This window comes from Bombus terrestris, chromosome 4, assembly GCF_910591885.1.
Source record: "Bombus terrestris chromosome 4, iyBomTerr1.2, whole genome shotgun sequence".
In the NCBI taxonomy this organism is placed as follows: domain Eukaryota; kingdom Metazoa; phylum Arthropoda; class Insecta; order Hymenoptera; family Apidae; genus Bombus; species Bombus terrestris.
This window is the reverse complement of record NC_063272.1, coordinates 8,754,610-8,766,609: the sequence shown is the minus strand read 5'-3', so window position 1 is coordinate 8,766,609 and position 12,000 is coordinate 8,754,610. Positions and strand designations below refer to the sequence as shown.

Below are 12,000 nucleotides of genomic sequence, written 5' to 3'. Positions count from 1 at the left end.
ATTTTCCAATGGTCTGAAAGAAATATTATATGTTCTTTTTTTAGGAAGCCGGATAATCCTCGGAAAGAAGATACATCAATCACTGGTTCGCAGTTTCAAGGTCGGAGAAATAATTATTCTTTATTGTTCTGACGAACATAATATACATTATACATCTACGTATATATTATTAATCGTTGGTCATTAACATATTTATGATCGATAACCTTTTATTTATCTTTCGCAATCTTTCTTGCTCCGAAGAAGACTTGAAATTTTTTGATTTTTCATTGGTTTTTCGCTATTATAATTAAAAATCCTTTTCGTTTCTTCCCGAATAAGACTATCGATTACATAATAGTACACGATAATATTAACGTCGATGAATTTGGATTTATACGTTGGTCGCGATGCCTGCAGGCAGAAACTGTTATCGAGGTTGCATTAATCTAAAACGCGAATCGATTAGTCGCGGAGATAGTTTTACGAGCCGCAGCAGGAAGTGAAAGCGCGCTAATGAAGCCGAAAGGACACGTGCTAATTGAAAAATCGACCGATGCGAGTGGTTCGCTATGACAATTATCAGAGAAACATATTCAACACCTACTAATTTTGATATTATGTTACAATCCTAACGTAGTGAAAAACCAAGAGGAGTCTACTTATTATTGTTACAGTCTTTGAATTTGTATATTTCAAACAAACAAAAAGAAGATATTCATCCTTGGTTCGCTGAGAAACCAAGTTCGTTGAATTTATTTTAAAAAATTTCTTAATTCTAGTAGCAAAGTGTCTGATTAAACTCTTTCGAGAATCACACAGTTCGATACGTGATTTAAATCTGCGGAAAGTAAACGATCAACCTTAATGACGATGATGATACAGCATAATTAACAATCCTTTCATATTCTCGTCAAACGAAATAAATCGTCTGAACGATAGAAAAATACCATTGATCCGCAAATGACTGGAAGTATGTAGCAAAGTTAAATGAATCGTACAATTTACTTTTACTGACTGACATTTACCAACAGAGCTGGCATTTGCAATCTGCTAATCTCAATATTACAGTAGTAAACTCTTAAAAATTGTAATTCATGTAAGAGAAGTCTACCTAAACGACCTATAAAACCTAACTGCAACCCGCTAACCTACGTAAACCGATGTAAACTTGTAAAAATAATGTAAAACACTGTGTATAACGTGAAACATCGTCGGTGTTATCAGCTCGTTCGCGCCTCGTCTTCTTCGAAATCGGCTTTGCTTCGCTCGATCCCGTGTACCAACCGGCGGTAATTAATGGATCCACGCGGCACGTTCTCCTCCACCTGCTCGGCTCGGTCGTTTAGCATAAAAGTCTTCATTTGCGGTGTCGTGATCGCGGCCGAGACAACACGACACCGAGTCCAGCCTGGCAATAAATTAACCGTGAGAGGGCCGCGGCCGATCGATGAGGACCCCCTCCCGACTCTCCTTTAACTGTACAGGCCAATTAATCGAAGTACCAGGAACCTGGGTAATAGCATATCTCTCGTTACTGTTCGTCCTCGTACTAGTCCACCGCCAGCGGGCTCCTCCCTTCCCCGCCTGGCTTTCTCGCCTCGTTCCCTCGGACAAATTCCCATCGACGCGGATCGACAGCTTCGAGGAAGTCCTTGGTCTCCGGGGGACTTCTGTTGATCGTTCTTCTGCAGCTAAGTTTCGCGTGAACGTTGGTAACTTGGTATCTACTAGCTCGGTGTCTTCGTTTTGTGCTTCAAGTATCGTGGATGCATACAAATATTTGACATTCTTTTCTTTATTTTTGCGAATTCTTACGTAGATATTCACCAATTCTCTTCTCTATTATGTTTTCCAAAGTGATGTTACTTTTTTTTCTGCGCTAGGAATTTGAATCTAATTAAATTTTTGAATTAATATATACGTATTATGCATTTATTATTCCAAAAAATTCTTTGAGATTCCTTCGATCGAAAGAAAGGATTAATATTGAACCTGAGAAACGTCGTGAAAGATTATAATCGTTGAAAGAACGATAAACATATTTAGATTAGTATAGAATTGTATATTACGAGGGAATTGTATTGACAGAAAATAATCACATTTTTGTAATAGTTATTAGTAAATATTTCTCCTTTCAATATAAGTTAAATCTCACAATCAGCGAGAGTGTCCGAACGACGAAGAGTAACTGCCATTAAATTCGACGGTTCCAGAAGGTAAGGAAGCTGAGGCAATTGCGACCGCGGAGCATTTTAAGATTCCGAGAAAGTGGCGACAGCTTGGAATCCACCTACCGGTTCCGTTGTCGCTGCTACTAGTCTGGGTTACGTAAATCCGGTTATGCGATTGGCGTTTAAATTTTTACGCTCAAATAATCCTGATATGGGAACGTTGCTATATTCGTTCCTTACACGAAATATCTAATACCAGTTCTTGTGTCGTAATTTTAATTTCTACCCAGAAATCTGAACTTTTTATTGAGAAGATTAAGGTAAATACAAAAACGTGTGGCTGTAAAGGTACCAAATTAATTTACACGCTAACGTATGAATAAAATAGCGTCATCTTAAAGAAACTGTAACAGTACCCATGAATCATTCGTGAATTATTTTTCGCGTGACTTCTAACAACTGCAACGATACATCTGAACTTCACGGCACACTTTTTCGTCCTTGTAACAAGAAATTCTTTCCCCTACCGTAAAACAGTCACTACCAACGAGTATATCTAATTCTTCCTGTTAGAGACAGCCTGTAACACGGCCCCAATTAGACTTCCATTTAATCATGTAATTACTACATTAGAATCGAGGAAGTAACGCGCAAACGAGGAACGGATAAGTGGTTCGGCGATGATTATTAAATCGTTGAGAGCTGCTAAAAGGCAAGCACGTAGGCGCAGAAAGAACGAGCGGTCGCGCGCCACAGCGTGAAAATGATATGCGGAAGCGAGCGTGTGGACGTTCGAGGATATTGTGCAGAGAACTTTAAGGTTGCGCAGGAGGAGGACCACCACCGCCTCCGGACTCGTTTTAATGCGATGCGCTGTGTAGTCGCGGCTACATGCGAGATCCAATGCGATCTCATGTTTAACAACGCTGTATCCTCGCTCACTACGCTACGATACTGTTACGCTTACAAATTCTATGACCGAGTCGAACAACTCGCTTTTGCATTATTGTACGCAGCAAAGAGCATCTTGATCGATCGATCGCGCCCGTGAAATCCATGAAAGAACAAGTGGTTAATTTATTGAATTTAATACCAGTTTTTGTAAAGGAGTCAATTGTGCTTGAGTAATGGTACGTAACGTATCGTCAGGACCGTGCTGTAAAAATCATATAAAATTTCGTGGTAAGTGAGTACTTAGTCTTATCGAATCACATTTTTGCGAATACACGATACTATGTCAGTAATTAACCTCAATTCTTGAAGCTATCAACGATATTACACTAACATTTAGACACCAGTTATGATACTTTAAAAGTGAAACCTAAGATCAACATGTGGAGGAAATCATAAAACACAAAATTAATTCTCTACCTCATAATTTCCAGATTCTCGATATCATTAATTATATCACGATACACAAACTAATAATTGTAGGAACTATTAAGTAGTCTTCCAAATTAGATACACAGAGTATCACCCAGATTTGCCAATTATGACGTTCCAAAAGTGAATTCTAACTACTCTACATCCAATAATAGAAATGACCTTGAAACGACAAATCAATTCTCCATGTCCTTCGTATCGTTCAATTCAATCCCAAGCCCTTTAGAAAAAACAAAAAAAGGAAAAGAAGAAAGGGGAAACAGAAGCTACAGAACCATATCCTTCGGTACAAAAATCGAATCACTACAAGGTTCGGTCATTCATGTTCGAATCTGGTCTTGCTGTGGCCGGCGATCGTTTAAGTGGATCGCGGTGCGTAATCCAGGAGGGTAGCTGGCCCGGAGGCGCATGTCGTATTTTCGAAACGATCTGCTCGTAGGAGCCGCTGTTCGTCCACGTTTCCGACGCGGTTCGCCGTCGGTGATGGCTGATAAACACGGACAGGTCCCGTCGTGTACCTACGTGTCGGCTGTTCGAACGTAGTCACGCGAGGAGCTGCAAAGTTCTTCTTTATTTTTATCCCATTCTCCATTTCTTTCTTCGTTTTTCTGTTGCATCCTTCCTCTGCGGTTCGACCAGTCGGTCGGTCGTTGGTCTCTTCCGCGTGTCGATTTAGACGTCTCCGCTATTCGATTCCGATCTAAAGGAGATCCGGCGAGAGTAAGTCTCGCGATACTCTTCCAGTGATAGGTTACTTTGTGCATTAGATATGATAAACTAACTTTAATAGATTAATCGAGCGTTTTGATGGTATCGTTCCACATTGTGTCTTGGTATATATAATATATCCAGGAGAATTCTGAGTTTTGATGGAAAAAATGTAGAACAGAAGTGAATTGTAGATGAGATTTGTCAATAAGAAAATTTACATCAATAAGACAATTCTTTTAAACGAGGGTTATTTCTTAGACATTTTTTATAAAAGTAACATACAGAAGATAATGCATAATGTATCCTTGAAGGTAGTGAAAGAAAAAAGAAATCTGGACATAAGACGTTTAGGTTTTCTTTGCAAAATTATTATCATTTCTAGTTTAAATCTCTGCTATTAAACCTCGTGGAGTACCACAATTCCCTTTAATAGGACTTCTCTTACAGGATTCACTTGCCTGTCAAATTTCTTCAATTAAATCTCAATTTTTTTTAAGAGAAGAGAATACTTCTCCTAGAACTCTAGAAGAACCCACATTTTATACACTTTGCTTACCAGCAAAAAGTTAATCCCTCATTATCTCCTCATAAATCCTCTTTTACTATCCTCTCCAAACATCAACGCACATTTACCCTCCAGTCCTTTGCAGTACCAACTCAATTAAAAAAGCTAGAAAATTCCCTTCAGCATCAGGTCGTCAAACGAAATTCTATCGAAGGCGTACCTAAGAAAAACATCGTAACGTTGTGTTAATTTGTCGACGAATGAACTCAGTGATCCGAGAAGTTTCTTCTAGATCTACATCCTTCGTATCAGCCTGGAGGGATCAGAATCCTGAAAAGAGGATTAGGAACGACGAGTGCCTGGCTAATAAACACGGAAATGATTCGAGCGGCTTTGGCTGGTTCCCATGAGGAACAGGGGAGAACAGTTCCGCACAATAACCAATAATCGTCGACTGTGACCGCAGAAAATGTCCATCTTGAGATGAAAGAGAAGGAAAGGAAGTACGAAGGACCTGGAGGGCAAAATTCTCCCTTCTTCTTTCTTCTTCGCTCGCCTCCCTCCTCCTCTTTTCACTGATTCTTCGATTTCCTAGGATCGATTCTCACAGCGTGAGATCTCGAGCGTCGGCGCTGTTTGTACGGCGATAATCACGAAAACGATCATGCTGCTCGATCGCACCGATTATCCCGGCTCGCTCGATCAACGCGCGAAACGCCGGTTTGATAAATCGATGGGATGATAAGTCTGATTTCCGTTTGAATTGAAACGACGTGTTTGCGTTAACTGTTCGATTGGCGTAGTCAACTTCTATCATTTAAACGATGCTATTTAAAATCAGCGAATGGTGAATTATTTGAATAATTTTCACGAACTGCATACTTATGGCGAAATTCCAAAATTTATACGGATTAATTTCAATCAATAATACAGTAGAATTTTATTTATTTGTACTTCTGAGAAGACAAGTAGTATAACTAAATACAATCGATTTAAGACAAATCGTATACACCGATTCTTCCCAATATCCATGATTTATCGCATAAACATCTAGTAGCATTCAAATGCATTCAATCGACAAGATTTCATTTAATTAATCGCTAACTAAAATTTCGATTTAATAAATGAACTCCTATGATGATCGATGATCTAATCGACGTATAAACTGCAATCAAATACGAAAGTTATAAACAACACCAATTCACCGCAATTCACCGCGTATCAAGTTCATCGCTAGATTCAATAAAACATCCAGGAATACGATCACCCATAAAACGCACAATCGTATCATAAAACCGTAAACACCTCACAGAACCTAAAATACTAGGCAGCGTTAGACCTCTAAACCGTTTAGAATTTCTCGAACTAGGAGTTTTCTTCTCCAGCAGAGCATCCGCTAGATACCCTGAAAGAATCCACTCTCCACCTGTTACGACACGGAGTATCGGCGTAAGGTCGGCAAATTGCGTATTTACTCGGCCGTATCCCCATCGAAGGGTAAACCGACGATCTAAGCCGGTCGTGCGCCTGCGTGTTCAATAAAATAACATTGATATTTCCCTACACGCTTACCGTACCTACGACGCCTCGTTAGAACGCTTGTTTATCGTCGTTATTATTACCTAGCTCACGAACTTATGCCCGCGCACGGTTTGATTATATACGTATAATGCACAGGTGGTTGCAAAATCATCGTTTTCCATTGGACGTTCCATTGGCTCGAAGAAACTAAGGCTTCCTTCGAATCAGTCAAGTCACACGAATTCTAGTTAAGCTGTTTGATTTGACTTGATTTCGAATAGATATTCAAAGAATCACGTGTATGTAAACTGTTATTATGCGAATATACAGTAGAACTAATTTATTCGAAATTTTAATCAACGCCTGATTAATAGAATCCTTGCCGATTCAATCCAGTAATCCGAACGTGATTATTGAAAAACGTATTATGCGAACGAATGGAATACCAGGTAGTGAAGAATATTATAAACTTCTTTTATACGAACTTATATAAGCTATTTGACCACAAGTTCAGATAAATGGAATTCTATTGTAATAAAAGTATTATCTGTACGATGACTTATGGCTGACTATAATGAGAACGCTATCGGTAGAAATTCTAACATAAATTTAAATAATCGAGAAGCAAACCGTAATAAAGAACGCAGAAAAACGCAACAGTGAGGAATAGTTATCAAAAAATAGATCTGTCCATCGACGCATCGTTAAGTAAATTCGTTGACACAAAAATCGTTCGATCGAGGGATCCGAATCGATCAAATCGTGCCACCGTTCATTTGCCAACGGGTGTCGACGTTTCACTTCATTGACCAGAGAATCGTCGATCTGATGGAAGAAAACGGCAATTCCCGGCACGTCGCACATCATCTTTGCCTGCTATCATCATCGGCTGCTTCTCGCGACAGCAAAGATCGTAGGAGCGTGCGAGTGCTAGATCGTGGGCGGATAAAGGCTTCGCTCGACAAGCTTGGATTTAACCGTAGATCCGGTCGATGCCGCTGATCTACGGGATGTCGATGCTTCTTAGGCTACCACTACGGCTTCCTACTATCCCATAGAAAAGAAGAAAACATAGAGGACAAGGTACGAAGATAAGGGAAGATAAGGTAGATCGCTCCTAAACGTCGGTTAAGATCGATCGTACGATCTATGGTTGTATGGTGAAATTCATACACGTTGAAAATCGTGCTAGCACGTATCATTCACGAGCTCGTCTTCTTTCAGCCTCGTTCAGATTAATTCAAATAACTCGACACTCTGTTAGTTGCTTCGCTATTATTTGTTCGGCTTGAAACGTTCCTTCTAATTTCTACTTTCGTCCATACGAAATGATCAATTTGAGATAAAAGTATCTTGGAATTTCCATATCCATATGCCAGAAGAGTACAAACTAATAATTGACTAAAGTAGACGATAGCCTCCGGTTCTCTTTTTTCTTCGATCTTTTTCAAAGATCAGCCCATTCTATTGTAAATTGTTCACAGACTACGGAGAAGTATTAAGCACCACTTTCCCACTGCGAAAAAGAAAGTTCTATGGAGCTTAGCGGTACTCGACCGTAATCTCTGATCGATTCCATCGGTGAGCGGAACGTGCATAGTAAATTATACGAAAATAACGCGTAATAAAAGGAATCGATCGCGTAGCGATCGCCTTATTTTCGAACGCTGCGTGGAACTTTCATGGTTAACCTGTGCACGAAGTCAATAATAAAGAGCGCAATAAAACGAGCGAATTGCTGGTTAAACATTCGCCGAATCGTAGCCTGCCTTGACAAAAGGTTCCTCTCGTATAACTCCATTAATTTCAGCCCTGAATCCACGATCTTCGCATGATCTCGTTTCTCAAGGGTACGCGGTGTCTCGTAAATCATCGTCCCCGCGATTTTCACAATGTTGTTCCAATTTTTATTAGTCGAGTGTACGTGTTACGTCGTAACGCCGAGCAGAGAGCATTTTGCGAAGCGATTCCTCTTGGAATTACGGAGATAGCGGTGGCAAACGCCATCCTTTGGCTACGTCGCCCTCTTTCTCGCAGTTATTGTCGCAGCCGCGGCTCGTAAACATAATTACGAGCCGGTTTTTATTTGCACCGCTTCTTTTTTCTTTATGTCCGCCCCGTTCCCGCTGCCTTTTACGATCCTGGCCTTTTCTCTCTGTCAAGGTGTGTGACGTTATTAGGCCGGCTTCTCTTCTTCGCTTCTCCACCCTTCCTTTCGTATACTTTCTACCAGAGATGCGACATTTACGACGACGGTGACGCAACATGGTGATCCGGTGGACGAACAGGAAACGAGGGATGCTCGGGGAGAAGAGATCAACGTATAGGTATTTAATTTGGCGTTATCTTTTAGAAATTCTTTCCATTTTATGCGAAATTTTATTCGATTCGACTGTTCAAGATGTCCAACTTTCGATTTCATATAAAATTATATCTTTAATTTCCCAATTAACCAAATTTTTGCTTCTGAAGAAAGAAATTCCAGGCTATTATCGCTTCCTATTTCTTACTTTCTCAACGACGAACAAATAAAATGAGAATTAAAATAAGCTTCAGATCGCGTGTCGTTATAAAGAGCGAAGGCATTAAATTCTTAAGTTAATTCACTTATTTCAATCGCGCAAGCAGAGAAGTTTGATTTTTCGCTTGTTAAGGATCTTTCGATGCGATCACGGACTGTATCGTGATTTACGAGGCTGCCCACAGATCTAGCCTTAAGGTTCTCGTAACTCTTCCGAAGCACGTCATGACGCGGTTTCGATAACGTTCTACCGTTTGCGTGTCGTAAATTCGACAACTTGTATCATAACTGACGTCTTCATTAAATGTTCTACGTTCTCCTGCTTAGCTATTAACCAACACACGTGCTATCGCGTGATAACCTCGAGTTTTCAAAGTAAAAATCGATAGCTATAAACATTTGTTCATTTTCATTGTATAATAATTAATAGAACGTTTTGTAATATATTTCAATTATTAGATATTTAAATATAATGCAAGAAAAATTGATAAGGTAGGAAATTTAGCCGAGTATACCAATTTAATTTTAGTTCTCGATTTCGCGCGAACGTTCAACGCTCATTCAACCGGCAGGCATGAAGTTATTATCGTATTATAGGCAAAGTATATTCCTTGTGAAATATAGTTTACGCTGATCGGTTGGCTAGGTCCACCAAGAGGCGCTTACCACGTAATGAGCTATAAAACCTACGTGGCCGCTGTTTTACGCTACGCCTTCGACAACCACGATTTTTCCCTTGTGCAAGAGCTTAATGAAGGCTTTTTAATCTATGACCGATGCTACGATATGATATTACAGTTTAGTGATATCCCAGTTGCTATGATTGTAACTTTGTACATTTTATAGCAAAGAAATAGGGGCCAGGGCAACGTATGGATTCTATTGAGAATATTCTTAGAAATTAATTATATTTTAAAATTCGAAAGTTGAAATTTCCGAGTTATAATTTTCAGATTTTGTATGAAAAAAGTATCAACGTAGATAGCTAGAAATATCTATGGAAATAGAGCTTTTGATTTCTAGCAGTTAATAGGAGAGTAATTGTAAAATCCAATTCAACAGTCAAACAATTCTACATAGAAACTATATTTCCATTGGATTTTGGAATTAAACGTTAAACATTTCAGATATATTAATAATATTACTTATGCGAAATAATATTCACGAAGTTGAAACTAACACGATAATTAAATTAATATAATTCGTATTTTAAAAATTTTGTAAGTTTATCATCTGTTTTATATTCGAAAGTCTTATACAATAGCGTACATGGCGGCAAAGTTTCTATAGATATTTGACTTCGTTTACGAGTTATAGCGAGTTTCGTATTGGAATAATTCAATGAATAAATCGTCATAAATGAATAAATTGGGATAATAAATATCGGAATAAATAAGCAGTTGAATTAATTTCACCTGCCTATTTGGAAACAGAATTTAATATTTAATGAGCAATACCTTGACAAGTGGAGAGAGTAAGACTTCGAGTTCAGCAGCTAGTTCATTTTGAACATCTTTTGTGGGAGTATGCAGACACAGTTTGTCTAGAAAGAAAGTCACTATAACTCGAAAATAAAGCCACATAGCAAGCATATAACTTTTTTTCATCATTTTCGAAACTACGTTCCTCGATCTTACGGAACACCCTGTATATATCCTACATCTTATCTTCGAATTTCTTAGGTTATTCTCTTTTCCAATAATGCCATATTCAAAACATTTTATTAAAGATACTCTAGCCACCAAGTGACATAAAAACCAAAGGATCAGCAACAATCGCTATCGTACCTTTATAGTTCTCGTTCGTCTTTGCATTTCGTTTTTCCTTATGATTCCATCTTCAAGAATTTCTTAAGAATCCTGTGTCAGCACAGAGTATCTTACCCTCGTTACTCGACTCCAAACTACCACCCACGAGCGCAGGTGTCACTTGGCGCGCCATAAAGCGGCAGATAATAACGCGCGGCATAATGACGATCGGTGGACCATTGTTGGCGGCTGTTAAGGAGCCGTGAATGCGCTGTGTTCGCGTGGACTCAACGAGCCATGGCGAGAAGCGCATGCTCCGCGCTTCTGGCCAACCTTAACAATCGGGATTGTTAGTAGTGGCATCCTCGAAACGCCAACCATTCGTCTACTGCTGCTGGCGCGCGCCCTAACGAACCGCTAAATTCATTACATGCTCGATATTTTTTAGCCAAATGAAATCGGGTAATTTCAATTGCAGCATTGAAAAAAGTTTCACATTGTAGATTTAAATTACGAGGCTGAGAGAGGTTCGTCATTTTGGATAAAAAAAGAAGCGTTAACAACAGCTCGTGATATCATTATTTCGAGTAGAATAATAATGGGATGATTGTCTGGAAACACGTGTCCAACGCAAACATAACGAGCCATATGATGATTGTCCATTCTCAATGTGTTTTTTGTCTGTGATATTGGAGTTATATTGTTAAAGAGACGTAGCCATTTACGGTAGAACTACCGAGTTGTAATACATGTATTCCAATAAACAAATATATAATTATAATTAAAGTAATCTGATAAATGTATAATGGTGGGTAAAAATTGCCGGACAGATGGATTATTCATTTCGTATTTCAAGAGACGTTCTAAATTTCAACTAATATTATATGACTACATAACAGTTTTTGTCCGTTCTACCGATTTCTAATTTTAATTGCCGCAAATTAAAAAAGAAGGAGACCTCAATATATTTCCGTCCAAATCGTCGTCACGACCGCATCGAGTCGTTCCACAAAGAATCAACTCCGTTTTCGACGAGAAACGAACCAGAGCGCGTCGAGATTGTCGCAAATTGTTCGAAAACGCGGTATCCGTAAAGTAGAAAGCATGGCGGTAGGCGAGCATCCGATACTCGACTGTATTTCCTCTTTAACTAACGTATCGCCGCCTCATCGACTTATTGTTAGCTCGTGTCCAATCAAACACAGTTTGAAGGTCGATGCTGTCGAAGAAGAAAAAAATTCATCGTAGAACGCGAATTGTTATTTGTCCGCGTTTCCCGCTAAGCAAACAAACTCGAGACCGCAACGAGCAGAAGAAATATCCCGTGAAAGTTTCATACACGCCCGGTGAGCACCACCTCGAACGGCATACATTGTTCTTTCCTCCTTGTTTCGTGGACAGATTGTGCAAAAGAATCGCTCATTAGTATATCTTGCTTAGAAACGAATTTTTATATAA

General features: G+C 39.2%; 1 protein-coding gene and 1 long non-coding RNA gene across 5 annotated transcripts in view; one reads left to right on the top strand and one right to left on the bottom strand.

The window, feature by feature from the left end:
* LOC100647018 (paired box protein Pax-5) overlaps window positions 1-12,000 on the bottom strand; it is a 146,249-nt gene that overhangs the window by 95,489 nt on the left and 38,760 nt on the right. The window lies entirely within an intron of this gene.
* LOC105665711 overlaps window positions 40-12,000 on the top strand; it is a 135,214-nt gene continuing 123,253 nt past the window's right edge. The window contains exon 1 of the long non-coding RNA XR_007223605.1: window positions 40-100. This is a non-coding gene — a long non-coding RNA (uncharacterized LOC105665711). The remainder of the gene's footprint in view (window positions 101-12,000) is intronic.